The sequence below is a fragment of the Leuciscus leuciscus genome, assembly GCF_965113295.1.
Source record: "Leuciscus leuciscus genome assembly, chromosome: 12".
NCBI lineage: Eukaryota > Metazoa > Chordata > Actinopteri > Cypriniformes > Leuciscidae > Leuciscus > Leuciscus leuciscus.
Genome location: NC_138736.1, coordinates 23,781,918 through 23,800,502, shown reverse-complemented (window position 1 = coordinate 23,800,502; position 18,585 = coordinate 23,781,918). Strand labels below are relative to the sequence as shown.

General features: G+C 40.2%; 1 long non-coding RNA gene across 10 annotated transcripts in view; it reads right to left on the bottom strand.

Moving 5' to 3' along the window:
• LOC309510409 overlaps positions 1-15,146 on the bottom strand; it is a 30,701-nt gene extending 15,555 nt beyond the window's left edge. For 5 of the 10 annotated variants that reach the window (XR_014210351.1, XR_014210352.1, XR_014210353.1 and 2 more), the window contains exons 1-2: positions 13,761-15,146; positions 4,705-7,458 (exon numbers count right to left, since the gene is read on the bottom strand). This is a non-coding gene — a long non-coding RNA (uncharacterized lncRNA). Of the gene's footprint in view, positions 1-1,521; positions 1,660-2,816; positions 7,459-13,760 lie in introns of those variants that run through there. The other 5 variants (XR_014210359.1, XR_014210360.1, XR_014210356.1 and 2 more) reach the window with 5 other exon arrangements.
• Between the last annotated feature and the right edge of the window lie 3,439 nt (positions 15,147-18,585).

Sequence of the window (18,585 nt, the reverse complement as noted above, 5' to 3'; positions counted from 1 at the left end):
GATCAACAGACTGCCAAAGATGCTGAGGAATGTGCACTGCTATACCAAGAAAGTAGGAAATTTGACATTGCAAGTCAAGCGCTAACTCAGCTTAACCAGACCAAGTGGAATTCTCCTCAGATTCTACCATTCACACAGGATGTCCACAGACTGCATTGCTATTTGTCTGAGAAACAGCAGAAGCAATTGAATGCCCTGCAAGAAGAGCCTTCTCCCTTGAACTGGAAGGACGTTGCTAAAGTGACCCTGGCGCAAGTTATCCTCTTCAACCGACGCAGAGCAGAAGGATACATCAGAAACACACGAAGATGTTAACCTAGCACTTACAGCACTGGAGCAGAAGCTTTGCAAACATTTTGTTCGGATTGCCATAGTAGGAAAGAGAGGGAGGAAAGTTCCTGTTCTCCTTACCCCGGTCATGAGAGAATCGCTCGATACTCTGAAAAGCGAGAAGAATGTGGAGTACTGAGTGAAAACGGATACTTGTTTGCATTGCCGCTCTCTGTCCATTACTTGAGGGGTTCCGATTGCATTAGGCAGTTTGTGAATGAATGTGATGATATCAAACATCCCAAAGCGCTAACCTCAACAAAACTTAGGAAACACATTGCTACTCTGTCGACTGTTCTGAATCTCAAGACTACAGAACAGGGACGGCTAGGAGAATACAAGGGGAAGAATCTGGATGAAATTCAGCTTGATGTGACTGGTATTGATATAGAAGTCTTTTTTATTATTAAGGAAAGTTAAAAAGCACAGCATTGTCCATTTATAAATCGTTCTCTTTTAGAATAGTAGATAGTATTTGATAAGTAATAGAATAGAATTGAATAGAACAGAGTAGAAGTATTTGACCTCAACATACTGAAGAAGAGGGCAGGTTTTATTGTTATAATGTGACTAACTAGACAATTTTAGTCTATTCAGCTATTTATGTAGTCATTTTGTATAATCTTGACAGATTGCAGTTTCACAACTCATTGAATCATTGAACAGAATCCCTATTAACCAGAAAATGTGTATAATTGTGTGTGCTGCATCAATGCAAAGTCCAGTTCACTGTTATTGTAATTGTTGTATAATGTTAAGTAAGTGGATTAAGTGAAAGTGCATTCACCTAACTTCATAAAATTGGTATTAAACCACATGGATTACTACTACTTTATAAATGTTCTGAAGCTTGAAAGTTTAGGGTGAGGTTGAAGTTTAGGATGAACAATGGAGGGACAGAAATATCTCGTTTCATTCAAAATATTTTCATCTGTGTTCCAAAGATGAACAAATTTCTTATGGGTTTGGAATAACAAAGGAGAGTAAATGACAACTAACCCTTTAAGAGGATAATACAATGAAAAACTAAATGTCAACTTTGTTGAAAACACTTAGAACACATGTCCCGATGTGAATGCTAGTGGGAAGGCATCCAATACGTTGAGATACCTGTATTTCCCCGTACTTTCCTTCTTATGGCAGAAATACGATTTTTGATGAAGTATTTGACCGCCTTCCAGTCTCGATTTCCTAAAGCTTGAGCTTCTGCATCAACGCAGCGCTGACAGTCCTTTTTCCCTGGAACTTGGCTCCTCACAATGAATTTCCTTAGGTGCCTTTCTACTGCCGCACATTCATCTGTTGTCCAGCTTCTTTTGGCAGCAGTTTCTTTACCCAAGTATACAAAAAAATAACATGTTATTAAGTTTAGGTTAATGTCTTAAGTTTAGGATTTTTAAACCTTAATCTGAACTGAAAGACTATTGGATTGATCACACAGGCCATTCATTGCCATATTGACTTGGTTCAGAGACTAAAAATACACTTTTAGTTTGTTTCTGAATAAAACTTTTGACTAATAATAATAATAATAATAATAATAAAGCAGTGCAATCCAGTAAAATGTGTGGTAGCACTTTATTTTGATGGTCCCCTTTAGACATTCTGTTAACTGAGTAACAATGCACCTACATGTCAACTAACTCTCATTACAGCATTAGTAGACCGTCTACTTAAAGTACTTTATACAATTTTGGCAAATGTACTTTGTTTTATGGACATTTTTATTTTAAAAACAAGACAAGGATTATTAGCAATGACTTTTACAGTCCGCATCTCATATTTTACGTATTGTCCTGTTAAACATGGCAGTCTCACATCGATGGGAATATGCATATGGAAATTATATGCAGATGAATGTATTAAAACTTTTGTGCGAACGCAAAATCTTCCCTTTGTGCATCCCACACTTTTAGAATGAAATCTAAGCAAAGTGTTATACATTTACATAGTACAATTTTCCTTTTGATCATATAATGAAAATGTTTAACCCAAAAATTCTGTCATCATTTACTCACCCACATGTTGTTCCAAACCTGTATGAGTTTCTTTCTTCTGAACACAGAAGACATTTTAAAGAATGTGGGTAACCAGAGAGTTGACGGCACCACTGACGTTCAAATTAGGAAAAAAATACTATAGAAGTCAGTGGTGCCATCAATTGTCTGGTTACCCCCATTCTTTAAAATGTCTTCTGTGTTCAGCAGAAGAAAAACTCATACAGGTTTGGAACAACATGAAGGTGAGTAAATGACAATAAAAATTTTGGGGTAAAGTATCCCTTTAAACCTTACGCTCAATAATTCTGTTTGAGGTTGTAAACCAAATATAATCAGAATATTAGACTGTGTAAACATACCTATTGTGACAGCTATCAATGTACAGTGATCAAGAGTAAAGATTTGATCAAATAATATAATTCAGAATAAAGCTTGTGTCTTCAAGACGAACGGGACAATCAATCTACTTAACATTTCTAAGCTCACCTCTCTTTTTTGCCGACTTTCTCTGGTATTGGGAATGCAGCGTGGAAGTAGGTTCTTGTGTGGATGTCACACTGTCCTCAACTTCAGTCTCCTGTGCTTCTGGAATAAAGTCATCTGAGTGCAAAGAAAAAAAAAAGTTTATTAAAGAAAGATAAATCAAAATGTAAGCAACACTGACTGGATTAGGATCTATCATGCATAACATTTGTGTCATGGTGACCAAGAGCAATGATCAACAGTACAAGTTTATAAATATTCAGTATACGGCACGAGTCTTGCAGATGATATGTATTGTGAAAAGCGCTATACAAATAAACAAATCGAATTGAACAAATTTCACATGGTTCCATAATTCTACAATACAGTGGTAGAGAGAGCCGGGTTTAATCATACTTGCACTCACACTGGGAGCACAATTTAAATGTATGCCCTTGGCAGATACTTTCTCCCCAAAGCAACTTACAGAACACATTACAGTGGCAATAGCCCTGAAGCAATGGGATGAGAACGTTGAGGAGATCGTCTACCTTTGGATCGTCTACTATACCTGTGGTGTAGCTTACTGTACCACACAATTAACTGGAAACAATGTCAAACATTCCCCACATGCAACAGGCAGCATGTCTAAAACATGTCAACTATAAATTAACTAAAAGGTTATATTAATGCAACAACCAAATATGTGGAATCCCATAAATATTGTGCAATAACATCTACATTTAATTGTCTAATTTAATTGAGATATCTTTCATAACCAAATTTTTCTTGTGAACACCCATCCATGTCAACAGTCTCTAAAACGGCAAGTAATAGAATATGAATGAGTTGTAAAACTGAAACTGCAATCTGTCAAGAGTATACAAAATGACTATAACAATAAAACCTGCCCTCTTCTTCAGTATGTTGAGGTCAAAAATTTCTACTCTGTTCTATTCAATTATATTCTATTACTTATCAAATACTATCTACTGTTCTAAAAGAGAACGATTTATAGATGGACAATGCTGTGCTTTTTAACTTTCCTTAGAGAAAAAAAAAAAAGACTTAATACTAGTCACATCGCGATCATCGTTTTCATGATTGATCGTCGCTGTCATTTGCGAGTACTCAGAGTCCATCCCTACCACGCACACCTACCTATTACGCAATCGCCACGGACCAACGGTAGTACGATGGTGTTTACCAGCCCGAGCAAACTTTTCTGGAAAGTTCGCTTTGAAATCCCAAAACAAACTTTGTTATGGCCTGATTTTGTTGAATGACGTCACAGTTCGTTATTCGATTTCGCTTGAAGTATATCGGGCCTTAAGGAGAAATGACTGATAAGACAATGATGAAGTAGCTGGTACGCAACAGATCCTAAGCATCATTGACATATCTTATCTTGCCGATGCTCCATATAGACAGTAAGAGCATACACTCATCTTTTCTAGAGGTAACAGCAAGTGTCACAGCAACAAATACGATGTTGCAATGCATTCCATCCAAAATACTCATTCTGAACATGCAGCAGCTTGATCAGTGTTGAATTACACCTGCAATTACACTAGTTTAAATATTGACAGGTGTTGTCCCAATGATGTAAAATCACTAAGAGTGAGATCCATACGTGAGGGCCCCATAAGGCCTAGACTGGAAATGTGTGTGTATGTGGGGGCCCCATAAGGCCTAGACTGGAATGGTGTGTGTGAGCTTAACTGTGAATTCATTCGTTTGAGGGGAGGGCCCCATAAGGCCTAGACTGGAAATGTGTGTGTATGTGGGGGCCCCATAAGGCCTAGACTGGAAATGTGTGTGTATGTGGGGGCCCCATAAGGCCTAGACTGGAATGGTATGTGTGTGAGCTTAACTGTGAATTCATTCGTTTGAGGGCAGGGCCCCATAAGGCCTATACTAGAAATGCGTGTGAGGGCCCCATAAGGCCTAGGCTAGAAATGTGTGTGTGTGAGCGCTTGACATGTAGAGCATGAGGGCAAGACTAGAATAGATTGTGATGACAGAGTCGACATTACTACTTTACCTGCGTGACGACAGCATCTTTGTTGGAGGCATCATGGGAAGAGTGATCTGTTAGGGATGTTTTGGTCTCTAGAACAGAAGTCTGCTGCTTTGGCTCCTGGAAATTAGACAAAAAAAACAACAGAAACCAAAGTTAACAAAAGTTAGCTCATGTGAAAACAGTTTCTCATCTAGCACAGCTGAAATATAAGAGCATACACTCATGTTTTCTAGAGGTAACAGCAAGTGTCACAGCAACAAATAAGTTGTTGCAATGCATTCCATCCAAAATACTCATTCTGAACATGCAGCAGCTTGATCAGTGTTGAATTACACCTGCAATTACACTACTTTAAATATTGACAGGTGTTGTCCCAATGATGTAAAATCACTAAGAGTGAGATCCATACGTCAGGGCCCCATAAGGCCTAGACTGGAAATGTGTGTGTGTGTGGGGGGGCCCCATAAGGCCTAGACTGGAATTGTGTGTGTGTGAGCTTAACTGTGAATTCATTCATTTGAGGGAAGGGCCCCATAAGGCCTAGACTGGAAACGTGTGTGTGTGTGAGCGCTTGACATGCAGCATGAGGGCAAGACTAGAATAGATTGTGATGACAGTCGACATTACTCCTTTACCTGCGTGACGACAGCATCTTTGTTGGAGGCATCATGGGAAGAGTGATCTGTTAGGGATGTTTTGGTCTCTATAACAGAAATCTGTTGCTTTGGCTCCTGGAAATCAGACAAAAAACAACAGAAACCAAAGGTAACAAAAGTTAGCTCATGTGAAAACAGTTTCTCATCTAGCACAGCTGAAATATAAGAGCATACATTTGTCTTTTCTAGAGGTAACAGCAAGTGTCACAGCAACAAATAATATGTTGCAATGCATTACATCCAAAATACTCATTCTGAACATGCAGCAGCTTGATCAGTGTTGAATTACACCTGCAATTACACTACTTTAAATATTGACAGGTGTTGTCCCAATGATGTAAAATCACTAAGAGTGAGATCCATACGTCAGGGCCCCATATGGCCTAGACTGGAAATGTGTGTGTGTGTGTGGGGGGGCCCCATAAGGCCTAGACTGGAAATGTGTGTGTGTGTGAGCTTAACTGTGAATTCATTCATTTGAGGGAAGGGCCCCATAAGGCCTAGACTGGAAACGTGTGTGTGAGTGCTTGACATGCAGCATGAGGGCAAGACTAGAATAGATTGGGATGACAGTCAACATTACTCCTTTACCTGCGTGACGACAGCATCTTTGTTGGAGGCATCATGGGAAGAGTGATCTGTTAGGGATGTTTTGGTCTCTATAACAGAAGTCTGTTGCTTTGGCTCCTGGAAATCAGACAAAAAACAACAGAAACCAAAGGTAACAAAAGTTAGCTCATGTGAAAACAGTTTCTCATCTAGCACAGCTGAAATATAAGAGCATACATTTGTCTTTTCTAGAGGTAACAGCAAGTGTCACAGCAACAAATAATATGTTGCAATGCATTACATCCAAAATACTCATTCTGAACATGCAGCAGCTTGATCAGTGTTGAATTACACCTGCAATTACACTACTTTAAATATTGACAGGTGTTGTCCCAATGATGTAAAATCACTAAGAGTGAGATCCATACGTCAGGGCCCCATATGGCCTAGACTGGAAATGTGTGTGTGTGTGGGGGGGCCCCATAAGGCCTAGACTGGAAATGTGTGTGTGTGTGAGCTTAACTGTGAATTCATTCATTTGAGGGAAGGGCCCCATAAGGCCTAGACTGGAAACGTGTGTGTGTGTGAGCGCTTGACATGCAGCATGAGGGCAAGACTAGAATAGATTGTGATGACAGTCAACATTACTCCTTTACCTGCGTGACGACAGCATCTTTGTTGGAGGCATCATGGGAAGAGTGATCTGTTAGGGATGTTTTGGTCTCTATAACAGAAGTCTGTTGCTTTGGCTCCTGGAAATCAGACAAAAAACAACAGAAACCAAAGGTAACAAAAGTTAGCTCATGTGAAAACAGTTTCTCATCTAGCACAGCTGAAATATAAGAGCATACATTTGTCTTTTCTAGAGGTAACAGCAAGTGTCACAGCAACAAATAAGATGTTGCAATGCATTACATCCAAAATACTCATTCTGAACATGCAGCAGCTTGATCAGTGTTGAATTACACCTGCAATTACACTACTTTAAATATTGACAGGTGTTGTCCCAATGATGTAAAATCACTAAGAGTGAGATCCATACGTCAGGGCCCCATATGGCCTAGACTGGAAATGTGTGTGTGTGTGAGCTTAACTGAATTCATTCATTTGAGGGGAGGGCCCCATAAGGCCTAGACTAGAAATGTGTGTGTGTGTGTGTGAGGGCCCCATAAGGCCTAGACTGGAATGGTGTGTGTGTGTGAGCTTAACTGTGAATTCATTCATTTGAGGGGAGGGCCCCATAAGGCCTAGACTAGAAATGTGTGTGTGTGAGCGCTTGACATGCAGCATGAGGGCAAGACTAGAATAGATTGTGATGACAGAGTCGACATTATTCCTTTACCTGCGTGACAAAAGCATATTTGATGGAGGCATCATGGGAAGAGTGATCTGTTAGGGATGTTTTGGTCTCTAGAACAGAAGTCTGCTGCTTTGGCTCCTGGAAATCAGACAAAAAGTTCTAAGAAACAGATCATGCATATATGAGATCACATAGCTATGCATAGATAATCATTTTTTACATACATTTAAGATGAATGTGTGTATTTAATGGGTAAAGCGCAGAAGAACTGAAGCGGATGCTTGAGCGCTGACTAGGGCTGAACGATTTTGGAAAATAATCTAATTGCGATTATTTTTACCAATATTGCGATTGCGATTTAATATGCGATTATTTTTAAGCTCTTTATCTTTTCTATTATTTCAACAAAAACAAGCAATACATCACTGTAAAATAGGATGGGAATCTTTTTTTTTTATAAAACTTAAAATATTTATAATTATAAGTACTTTTAAAAAGAAATACACATTAAAAAAAACTAAATAATACAACTATATGTTAAGAATTTTAACTAATATAGCTCCAAAACATAAAAGCAAATCAAATAAAAACATTAAAAACATTACAAGCAATAAACAATGAGTGCTTTCAGTATTTAAGGGTAGGCTGTCTGAACGTTTTCATCTCTTTTGAAATATAAGATGTGGTTTGTCCTGTCTGTTAAAATAACTTAACTGCGTTTACATTAATTTCGCGTCATAAAAGCATTTTGAGATGCAAGTACATTTCACCACGTAGACGGAGTCGCTCACAGCCGCATGCTCAAGCGCTCTTCGCAAAGCGCGCGTGAGTATTTGAAACTGAAAGCAGCTTCTGTCAGTGATTTTCATATTTTTAATATATAAGCCAACTGTATTCCAAAAGACATATGATGCCTTCGTAGAGCATTTGTAAGGAAAATACCGGCGCCGGCGGGCGAGACTACAAGAGTAACATCAAGCAAAGCACGCGTGATGCGTATCTTATAGCGCATCTTGTGCAATGCAGCCCGCGAATGTCCTTGTAATTCGCTTCAACTTCTCCGAACTTTATGAAAGATTATTTTTCGGAAGGTTCGAGTGGTGTCGTGTGTGCGTGTGTGTGAGACAGAGGAATTAGAAGCAAGCAGAATATTGTTGTTTATAAAGCACACGCAGCGTCATCACGTAGGCTATCTGTGTTTAAAACTAAGATCAGACTCTATTCTGAATTATCTGAATAGATACAAAATCGTTGGAGAGAATCTATAACACAATATCACATAAATTAAACACAAACTGTTCTTTCCTGTAGCCTATGCCAGGTCTATGTGTAGCGTGCCAAGTTGATGCTTCCTCCGTAGGCGTAGTGCAGACTGCTTTACTGCTGACGCGTGTCACGTGACCAAAGTTTAATCGCAGCTTTTGCGGTTAAATCGCGTTTCATCATATCGCGATATTATCGTAAATGCAATTAATCGTTCAGCCCTAGCGCTGACAGAAGACTTTTCAGTACACACGCTTCGATTGTGTGCACACAGAGGGCTGCCTGTCATGGTTCATTGCAATTTAGCATTTTAAGATCTTTGAAACTTTGATTTAAGACATTGAAATGCTAATTAAGGCATTATTTGTACATTAACAAATTAAAAACTTAAAGATTGGCAGACATCCTGATAATCAACAGAAGTTGGAGCTATGATTCATAGGGGTGGAGCGGTACATGTATTCGTATTTAGGGATGGGGCCGATCCGATCCAGTATCGGTATCGGGACCGATACCAGCGTAATTCACGCATCGGATTTTCCCGATCCAACCTGCGGAGATATCCGATATCCATGAGTCATGTCTGCACTTTAACGTTGTCTGCTGAAATGACTCCAAAAGTGATTCCCGCCAGCTAGTCTGCTAGCTTTGGATTTGGATTTCCCGAACGGAGGCGCAGCTCAATGAGACACAGCGTTATGAGACACGCCCCCGCTCAGGAAATCCATTCCGCAGTTTGCGGTTAGCCAACATGTCCGCTGTGTGGAAATACTTCACACTGGAAACACCGCAGAGCAAGACAGCGTCAGACAATTAATACGAGTCGAGTCTATTAAATGTATTTTTTTGAATGAATACTTGTTTGATACTCCATAAATACTTGTTTAGTTAATGGATGATTCACCATTTCTGAACGAATCTTTTGAATGAATGATTCTCGTTCCAGAGAAGGCAGACATGCTGATTTTTCTTCAAAAGAATTGCTGATTCTACATCTGATGATGTAACGTCTTTACTTCTGTTACATATTTTATGTTCATGTTTTTGCTTTTCATGATAATTCCTTAAAGTATTATAAATATAAATACTTTGCATTGTCACAGTTTTACTGGTAATAGCCTAAATGTGACAAGAATAAAAGGTAGAATTTTTACAAGTATTTGCTCTCTTTTTTCTCTCCAATAAATATTGAAATTGAAACCAAGAATCGTTAAGAACCGGATTCGATAAGCAGAACCGGAATGGTTAAAATTAAAACGATACCCAACCCTACGTCTGAGGCGAAATCCGCTTGTCTGTTTGCAAGATGGCTGATGTTGATCGAGCATTCATCGAGAGAGTTACCGCATCGGAACGAGGATCACCCTTTAGATAGTGTGTGTGTAAGATGTTTAACATTACACTTGCACTTTTCTTATATTTCAAGACTCAAGTATTTGACATTTTGGGAATGTAATAAATATTGACATGACAATCAATTTGAAACCCTTACAGTTGTATATTTGTTTTCAGAATGGGATTTTTCCTGTTAACAGGATTTCCTGTTTTTCTGACTTCCTTTTCTGACCTTATACTTCTCAAGTTGCCTTTTGGGACATACATGCGTATACGTACATATCACACTTGCCTGTTGAGAGAAGTTTATTTCAGCATCATATAAAATAAACAATAATGATAATAATAATAATAATAATAATAATAATATTAAAGCAAACACAGCTCTGGTATCGGAATAGTATCGGTATCGGCCGATATCCAAATTCAGGTATCGGGATCAGATCGGAAGTGAAAAAATGTGGATCGGTGCATCCCTAGAACCAAATCGGTACGGGTGTCATGGTTCGGTGCATGAATTTACACACAGAATACACAGTATAAAAATAAATAAAACTCGCGTTCAAATGAATTAATGTAATGCAGAACTACTGTTAGATACGCAGGTTCTTTAGGGACACCTAATCTGTAGCCCCGCCTTAGGCTAGGTTTGTTTATACTTTCGCGAGCCTCCGCTGACCGCGCGCGCGCGCCTCCCCAAATGGACGAGGCATTTATACTTTGCGTTCGCCGGTGTACTATTCTTTGAAATGACAGGGTGCGACTCGGTGTAACTGTCCATCAGGAATCAGCGGTGAGAAATAAGGTACACTAGTGAATGTTTATTTTAGTAGCCTACAACAACACCTTTAGTACACCAAAACCACACTACAAAAGAATCGTGTAAAGCAGGAAACCAGATTATTCCGTGACATTAGAAGAAAATGGATATGAGAACGTAACCTACAACTAAATTAACGTTATCTTACATAATTTCTAAACATTTGTATTTAGTTTTGTGAACCTTTTTATAAAACATGGCTATTTATTTTTATTTAAAGGGCTTATGTCTGCTATTTTGTTAATGTACATTAAGCAACTCATTTAGATGCAAGAACTGGCTGCCGGTGCTGTGAGATGTACATGCTTGGCCAGATTCGGCTCGAAGTTGTGCGTCTTCGGATGCGGAGCCGTGCACACTAAAAAACCGTGCACTGCACACCGCCACGCAAAATTAGGGCTGTCGCGGTGAAGGATTTTCCCTTGCGGTAATTTTCAGTGGGCCAATAGCGCGATATGCGGTTTTACCGCATTTATTAATTTATTTAGATGTATTTGTTGCTATATAAATAAGTGTCACGATGTGGTCAGTATGCACAAAAGCGAGAACATTTTAAGTAAACAACAAACCGAAACTAAAAAGCGTCTCTGCGCATTGAAAGCCTGTCACTCAGCGCGCAGTTGTTACGGCAACGGACTGTCGTTGAGTGAGTCATTAAACCATTCATTCAACAACACGTTCAAAAACGCTGATTGATTCATTAAAAGATAGTAATGAAACAAGGTTAATTATTTTTAACTTTGAGCTCCACTTTTCAAGGCTCAGCTGACCAGCAATGCGTCGCATGGGAAATGCTGAAGCTTCATAGAGATAAATGGCATTGATTCAATGCGTGACTCACTGAGTTTTGTTTCCCGCGACCGCGAGTTCCTCGCGCTGTGGATGCTGACCAGCGATGTCGCTGATGCCATTCATGGTAAATACCCTTTATTTTAAACGTTCAAAGGATGACAGGACAAATATTTAACTTTCCTTGGACACGGCAACCTTTTCACGAATATGACTTGACCTCAAAGACAGACGCAGGTAATCGCACGCGCTCAGTCGATCTCTCTCATTCACTGTCCGTTTAGGCTTAAGTGCAACTCCACGAAGCCTCTGTACAAATCACCACGATAAAACCATGATCACCATGTCTTATTATCATTATTAACTTATTTAACATTCAATACACATGCACAAAGTTCAAATCAAGAAGGGTGTAGCCTTATGAAAAAAGAAAACGCAAATATCGCGGTTGCTGTGGTTACTTGAATTCCTCTGCGGTTGGCTTGTCAGTAGAGCGGTAATACAATATTGCAGTTATCGTGATAGCCCTACGCGAAATGTGGCCTTGCACACTAGGGCTGCAACAACTAATCGATAATAATCGATTATGAAAATCGTTGTCAACGAATGTCATTGTCGATTAGTTGGTCTGCTCACGTCACGGGGAGCGTTACTGATGACGTCCCTTTCATGACAACGCAGTCACGCGAAATGGCAGAGAGTAATCGGAGAGAAACATCAGCACGGCAAGCAAAAACTGTATATTCTCATTATATGATGATGTGAAAATGGTATAGTCTAGTTTAATTCAATACTACAGTGTAAACAGCTTTGTTTACTAACTTCGGGACAGTCACACTAGATCTATTTTGTATCGAGCATCAGGTTGCGCAATCAGTTCGCTCGCAACATAAGTGATGGATTAAAATAGCGCTACCGCATAAATAGGTTAAATTAAATGGTATTTACAAAGTGAAGCACTAAATATAAAGGCAGTTAATAACAGCAGCAGTAAAATATTGTTTTTTAGTCACTGTAGTCAGTGGTTTTCAGCGAATGCTTGTGCAGTAATACATCATTTTTCCTGTACTTTTAATCAAGCCTGTTGTCAGCTGCGTACCTCCATTCCGCTCTCTTTTTATAGCATTTGTCTACTACTATGTAAGGGATAATCCCGCTTATTACATGGCTACCCACCAAATAAATCAATAATTTTACACAAAATATTGATTTAAAAAGGAGTTTATTGATTTAAAAATGATTGTATTGCTTCCGCTAAAGAAAATACTCCGTTCCGTCTCTACGGTTAGAATCCTGCGTCCATAGCAACGCTCTGTTTTTCTGGTGTGTTATACTTCGCAGCGGTCTGTTATCAAGAAATAACAGATCGCATTCTACATTGGAATTCAAAATCTGCTGCTTAATATCTTATTACAAACATGTTTGTGTCCTAATTTCATAATGTGAAGTTTATATGAGCAGCGCAACTCAATATTTTGTTTTGTTTATTTATATTTTGGATATTTAAAGAAGTTTTACTGTTTAAAAACTGGACAAACTTTTGTGTTTGGGGTTTAAAATGTAAAAATTAAAGATTATATTAGTAAAACTCAATGTGTGGCTTTTGCACTTTTTAAAGTACACTTTTACACATAAATACCCTGATTTAGGGTTTTATTTAGTTATAAACAAAAATCAAATTGAATTTAAAAAACCTATCCGATTAATCGATTAATCGAAAAAATAATCGTCCGATTAATCGATTATCAAAATAATCGTTAGTTGCAGCCCTATTGCACACCCAACGCGCACGACCGCCAACACCGCAATGACGACATTTTTGCCACGCGCCCTCGCATAAATAAGAGATGCTTTATTTTCAGTTTTATAGCTGATTGTCTTGTTTACATCTTACTTTACACACTTCAGGGCAGGCTGTTGCAGCTAGCTCAGGGGAGAGACCGTATGACACTATGGTACAGCCTCAGACATGCACAATAAAAAATTTCTGCATTTTTGTTTTGCTTTTCCCTCCATTGTACCGAACTCCTACCGAACCGTAATGTCTGAACCGAATCGTGACTTCTGTGTACTGTTCCACCCCTAATGATTCAGGTTATTAACACACAATGTGGACACTTTTACAAAACCAATGCTAATTTATCATTTTCCAACTACAAAGACATGGATTATCATGTAAGCGTATGCAAACGATCAGTACTAAGAAATTAATGTGTAATATGCTGTCCCATACCTTTGTTACTATCGATAAATCATTCCGTAAACCCAGGTTTGTCCCTAAAAGACAGAATGTGTGTCCTGGCATCATCAACAGGCCTTATCCTCGTCTTCCTTTTCAACATTATGGTGCTGAAAATAATTACATACACAATAAAAATCAATTACATTATCATGGGGAAACAAAAAAAATAATTAAATCAAACAATTTCAAGTAATGTAACGTTAATATTCAGTGGTTTAAGATCTAAATGTAGCTTGCACAGGCCAGACAACAGATATAAAACAGAAACGATAATTAGATTATTCAGGCATATTGTAAATATTGTAAGATAGATCAATAAACAGTTAAGTTAGTCTGTCAGCTGCACACGATCTGCAATCATGTCTGCTCAATTAAAATATAAGCGTCAAACCAATACATTAGTGGATTTTTGCAAAACTATAAAGCAAACGGAGTCAAATTATCATGTAATGCAATAAAATGCTTCTTACGCAGCCGCCATTATCAGCTATCGATCTATAAATAGCATCACCAGCTCATAACATTATCATCTATCGATCTGAATAAAATGCTACATCATTAACTATCATTTAACGTTAGTTGCGCTACGAAATTGAGTAAGAATTGAAACGAATATCATGTACAAAGTCAAATAACTTCACTTACCTCTTTCTCACATGAAGAGAGTGTGTTCAGAGTCGAAGCGCGTGGAACTTCCGGTTTAAAATGCCGTCCTTGACCGTGTCCGTGGGCTTTTAGCAGCTAATGTTAGCCATCTGATTAAAACCTTAACGTTACTTCATTAAGCATTATTCTGTTCACACGACTAGAAATACACATGAAACTATATCAAATGTTTAGTTAAATACTATAGGATTACAGCAAATTATTGCTTAGTCTACATGAAGTGTTTCTTCCGTTGAAACAGAGTCAAAACATGAGGAATTAAAGATTACAACCCAGAAACAGTGTGCGTCAGTGCGTCAGTGCGTGAGTGCGTGGGCGCATCCAATAAAACTACACGGCTCCTCCCTCCCTCTCCGTGGGCCTTTCTCATTGGCTAAAGCCACACACACATCCGGGAGTGTGTATCTGCTGCAATACCACGTTCCCAGCTACAGGGGCGATAGAGAGCATACACACTTACACACTCAAAACTGGTTTTTATTACCTTGTGGGGAAAGTGAAAAAAAAGCATGAGGCATATCAGCAGAGGCTACTGAGGCAGTTTACGTTGAAATCGGTGTGGGGCCCACCATTTTGGGCCCCACAACGTTGTTGGACCCCATACCGTTGGTGTGCTCCCGGTGACTGGGACCCACAAAGTAAGAAATACAAGTACACACACACACACACACACACACACACACACACACACACACACACACACACACACACACACACCACTCCAAAGGGCCTGACACCCCTGCGTCTCTCCCTCTCTCTCTCCCTCAGAGGATTTATATTATCAAGCAACCAATAAGTAATGGCCTAAAATCTTCATAGCCACACCCTAGCAGCCAGTTACAGCACCCTAGCAACCACTAAGAGCTCCCTAGCAACCACCCTAAACCAATAAATAATGTTAAAAAAAAAATTGGGGATTTTTTAAAGCAATATCACACTCGTAGCCTTGCGATATTGCTCCATGCTTGTGCTTATTTGGCCATAGGCACGAGGCCGCAGGCCGAGTGCCGTACTGAAGGCACTCGTTATTAAAGATTTTAAGAACTCTATAAAAACTCCATAGTAACCATCTTTGACAACTACCAATCACCTAGTAACACCATAGCAACTAACAAAAATATCTTAGCAACCACCCTGAACACCATAACAACATCTAGAAACGCTCTAGTAACCACCAAAAATACCCCAGCAACCACTCAGAACACCCTAGCAACTGCCTAGCAACCACCCAGAACACCTCGCAACTGCCTAGCAACCACCCAGAACACCCTAGCAACTGCCTAGCAACGCCCTAGCATCCACCCAGAATACCATAACAACTGCCAGGCAACCACCCAGAACACCTCGCAACTGCCTAGCAACCACCCAGAACACCCTAGCAACTGCCTAGCAACGCCCTAGCATCCACCCAGAATACCATAACAACTGCCAGGCAACCACCCAGAACACCCTAGCAACTGCTTAGCAACCGCCTAGCAACCACACACAATACCCTAGCAACCACTTAGCAACACCATAGCAACCACCCAGAATACCATAGCAACTGCCTAGCAACGCCCTAGCAACCGCCTAGCAACACCATAGTAACCACCTAGAATACCCTAGCAACCGCCTAGCAACTCTCTAGCAACCACCCAGAATACCCTAGCAACTGCCTAGCAACACCCTAGCAACCACCCAGAACACCTTAGCAACCGCCTAGCAACACCATAGCAACCACCCAGAACACCCTAGCAACACCCTAGCAACCCCCCATAATACCTTAGCAACCACCCTGAAAACCCTAGCAACTGGCTAGCAACTCCCTAGCAACCACCCTAAATACCCTAGCAACCACCTAACAACACCATAGTAACCACCCAGAACACCCTTGCAACCGCCTAGCAACTCTCTAGCAACCACCCAGAATACCCTAGCAACTGCCTAGCAACACCCTAGCAACCACCCAGAACACCTTAGCAACCGCCTAGCAACACCATAGCAACCACCCAGAACACCCTAGCAACACCCTAGCAACCCCCCATAATACCTTAGCAACCACCCTGAAAACCCTAGCAACTGGCTAGCAACTCCCTAGCAACGACCCTAAATACCCTAGCAACCACCTAGCAATGCCCTAGCAACCACCCAGAATACCCTTGCAACCGCCTAGCAACTCCCTAGCAACCACCCAGAACACCCTAGCAACCGCCTAGCAACACCCTAGCAATGACCAAGAATACCCCAGCAACCACCTAGCAATACCATAGTAACCACCCAGAACACCCTAGCAACTGCCTAGCAACGCCCTAGCATCCACCCAGAATACCCTAGCAACTGCATAGCAACTCCCTAGCAACAACCCAGAACACCCTAGCAACACCATAGCAACCACCCAGAACACCCTAGCAACCGCCTAGCAACACCCTAGCAACCACACAGAATACCCTAGCAACCGCTTTGCAACACCATAGTAACCATCCAGAACACCCTAGCAACCGCCTAGCAACACCCTAGCAACCACCCAAAATACCCTAGTAACGCCCTAGCAACCACCCAAAATACCATAGCAACTACCTAACAACACCATATCGTATAGAGATAAGGGTTGGCTCTTTTATTTCGGTTGGGAAACAGTCTGTAAATATCACCATGGTAACTGTGTATTCACACCCTAGCAACCGTTTAGAGCCACCTAGCAACCATATTTCAACATATGGAAGCCATATTTCAGCTCCACAACATCGTACAGACATGGTTGTTGGCTCGTATGCAATCATGTACAACACCCTAGCAACCGAGTGGTGAGTTTTTTCACTGCAAGCACCACTTCACATTTTCTTCAGGAAATGTACATTCTAGTTAGTGGTGCTTTTTTAAAGCAACACTATTGTTATTGCTCATACTTATTATACAAAAAGTTTGGCGCGGAACTTGCCCCGCACCGTTTGTCACAGACCCCTGATTGAGGTGTCAAATCGACCGGCTCATTGAGGAGAGGTGTGCTATGACTTTTCTAAGCGATCGGGTGTACGATGTTTGCACAGCGGGCGAAAAAGCGGCCAAAAAAGTCCCATTGACTTAACATTGGGCATTCTAAAAATATTCAAATCCAAACCGACGTTTTCACACAAACAGACTCCAAAAGGGCCTGACACCCCTGCGTCTCTCCCTCTCTCTCTCCCTTAGAGGATTTATATTATCAAGCAACCAATAAGTAATGGCCTAAAATCTTCATAGCCACACCCTAGCAACCAGTTACAGCACCCTAGAAACCAATAAGAGCTCCCTAGCAACCACCCTAAACCAATAAAAAACATTTATTTGTATATTTTTTTTTAAGCAATATCACACTCGTAGCCTTGCGATATCGCTCCATGCTTGTGTCTATACGACCCCGTTATTAAAGATTTTAAGAACTCTATAAAAAGGCCTAGCAACCACCCAGAACACCCTAGCAACTGCCTAGCAACATCATAGCAACCACCCAGAACACCCTAGCAACCACCTAGCAAAGCCCTAGAAACCACCAATAATACCCTAGCAACCGCCTAGCAACACCATAGCAACCACCCAGAACACCCTAGCAACCACCTGGCAACAGCATCTTGCTAAAAACATGCTAGCAACATGTTAATCAAGCTAGCATCATGCTAGCATCATGCTAATCAGGCTAGCGTCATGCTAGCAAAATGCTAATCATGCTAGCATCATGCTACCAACATGCTAATTAAGCTAGCATCATGCTAGCAACATGCTAATCAAGCTAGCATAATGCTAGCAACATGCTAATCATGTTAGCTAAAAACATGCTAGCAAAAAAATTATAATCATGCTAGCATCTTGTTAAAAGCATGCTAGCATCATGCTAATCAGGCTAGCATCATGCTTCCAACATGTTAATTAAGCTAGCATCATGCTAGCAACATGCTAATTATGTTAGCAACATGCTAATCAAGCTAGCATAATGTTAGCAACATGCTAGATATGTTAGCATCTAGCTAAAAACATGCTAGCAAAATGCTAATCATGCTAGCATCTTGTTAAAAGCATGTTAGAAACATGCTAGTCATGCTAGCATCATCCTGCCAACATACTAATCATGCTAACAACATGCTAATCATTCTAGCATCATTCTAACAACATCATAGTAAATCATGCTGGAATGTGG